Genomic DNA, 2,970 nt, shown 5'->3' on the forward strand with positions numbered 1-2,970 from the left:
GCCACAACTTTAAATCCCTCTACGTCTGTTTTATCTCTTAGCTAGTACAGTGGTAACGTGTTCGCCTAGCATTCGCATGGCAGAAAATCTATCCCAGCCATGGACCGTGAGTTTAAGCTGTTTACTGGAGAGGCCACTGCTATAGTTGGGCACCACAGTGGGAGTTGGGCTTTCCCGGTTGACGTTCTTGTGAGTATCTATTCGGATGAAACTGGAATTGAAATCAGACACCTTTACCTTTACTCTTTAATGCATATTAGTTTCTGTTTTAATCTTAATATTTAATTTTTCATTCTCTAAATTGTACATTATCGTAAAGACATCATCATAAAAAAGTAAATTTCTTGTTTTTAGTAATCAGTTTTCAAAGCAATTCCCTCTTTCTTCTGTCTTTATTACTTTGAACTATACTATTGGAGAAATGTAGGCTATCTTTATGTTTTTCCACTACAGATTTCTATTCCTTGTTCTACCATCTGTTTTTCCCATTGGCAGATTTGCTTATAGAATCCTCCCCCCCCCAGAAAAAAAAAATGACAAGAATTCATAACATGGGAATTTCTGTAATGAATTACACATGAATATACATAATCTAATATATAAGGATTCAACTGTTCCTACGACATTAAGAATACACTAATTAAAACAACTGTATATTTTTCATGCCCAACATTGCAGCATCTTACCACGCATGTATCAATATGAGAGAATGCGTGTCGTTTGTAGCCCCAATATTGATCTTATATATATATATATATATATATATATATATATATATATATATATATATATATATATATATATATATATATATATATATATATTTCTATATTCAAGTACTTATATGCAATTATATATGTAAGTGAGTTTAGACTACACACAGTAGCATTTTACCTATAACTCGGTTTGGTTCTTTAGTTACCCATTGCATAACTTTGCCCAAAGAGGTCCTCTTAGATATAGAAAATGCTGTTTATAGTGAACTATTTTAAACGTATATAAATTTATATGCGTTATTTTACTTGACCTCATTACATTACTTTGCACAAGAGAGAGAGAGAGAGAGAGAGAGAGAGAGAGAGAGAGAGAGAGAGAGAGAGAGACTCAGTCTAAGGGATGCCACACACTAATGGGATGAGGAATTGCTTCTTATAGAGGGCCTCTTACTTCACCTATAGTATTATGATATACGAGTATATATTTTCATGAACTCTGATCACTGACGTCTATTGTTTTATCCACTCATCTTCCTACACCCCCGCTGCGACCAACTATAGCCGACAAACAACCTGGCACAGAATTCACTGCTTATAACCAGGTCACAACGGACACTGGACTTTTAAAAGGAACCCACCCTCTCCACAAATTGTTGAAATTATTTGGTTTGTTATTCTAACCTGTGCAGGTAACACATATTCGTTATCCTAACTGCTACGTTGCATGCTTAGTTGCAGATTTTGATATTTGCAACGCCTGTTACCTATTACTTCTACGGGTCGGGAGATTAGGTGAATATGTTTTCATGCCCATGTTGATGGCACACCGCTAGGAGTTGTGTAAATAATGCATAAATAATTAAATGATTGATTTGGAAATTTCAACACTGACCGTGACACCTGTTTACTTCGTCCGGTCTGGCATTTATCCAAGATGAAATCTAATTTAATAAAACAATAGCTTAGTTTTCATATTAAGGGAAGATCAAATTCTAATGTGCGAACCACTACAAGCAATTTCTAAAAGAAAATAAAGGCTATATCTTTCGTGCAATGCCTAAGTAACAATAATAATTATATCAAGAATGAGATGGTGATATGGCGACCGCAGTCAAGATGTCATAACAGCACTTTGTCAAAATTTCATAGAAAGGCTTTTGGCGTTGAGAATCAAGGAACAAATCATATCACAATAATGATACACACACAGACACACACACCCACCCACCCACACACACACACACACACACACACACACACACACATATATATATATATATATATATATATATATATATATATATATATATATATATATATATATATATATTGTGGAATATGAAAAAAAAAACCTTTGATAGTGTGCACCGTCCAATTTTGTGGAGTGTCCTGCGTTATTATGGAGTTCCTCTTGAATATGTAAATTTGATTAAGTCTGTACATGAGCATAATAAGTGCAAAGTTAATGTTAACGGAGTCCTATCAAATGAATTTCCAGAGAACAGTGAAGTACATCAAAAGGAATGGGTTTTCACCTATGTTGTTTATCCTCCTCGTGGATTTTGTAATTCACAGAACAGTTGGGGATGGCGGAGAAGGATTTGACTGGATTGGTAACAGGAAATTAGCTGACCTAGAGTATGCTGATGACGCTGTCCTTATTAGCAAAACGCCACAGGAGTTGCAAAGCTTTTTTTACTAGAATGCATGAAATATCACATGAGGTTGTGATCAAGATAATTAGAAAAAAAGACATAGATGATGAGAACGGAATATGCAATGGAAGATGAAATATCATTGGAAGGAGAAAGGACAAATAAGGTAAAATCATTTAAATATTTAGGAACTATGATTTCTAATGCAGGGTCTTAAGAATTGGAGTTCAATGAAAGATTGAAAAAAGCAAATGAGACATTGGGTAGGTTAAGTACAATTTGGAAATCAAATCGCTGAAATTACATATAAATTCCTGCTATATACAAGTTTAGTGACATCGGTGTCACTGTATGGAAATGAGTCATGGTATGACAATGAAACACAGTATCCAACAGATTTTGTAGATTTGAGAACAAATCCCTCAGAAGAATATTGGGAGCTAATTGGCAGGACAGGATTAGAAATGAAACTATAAGAGAGATTACTCGAGTGCCATATGTGGATGAGATCACGATGAGGGGTAGATGGAGATGGTTTGGGCATGCTCTCCGCCCTCCCCAAGAGAGATTGATTCACCAAACTTTCAACTAGGCTCCAC

This window comes from Palaemon carinicauda, chromosome 23 (genome assembly GCF_036898095.1).
Source record: "Palaemon carinicauda isolate YSFRI2023 chromosome 23, ASM3689809v2, whole genome shotgun sequence".
In the NCBI taxonomy this organism is placed as follows: Eukaryota; Metazoa; Arthropoda; class Malacostraca; order Decapoda; family Palaemonidae; genus Palaemon; species Palaemon carinicauda.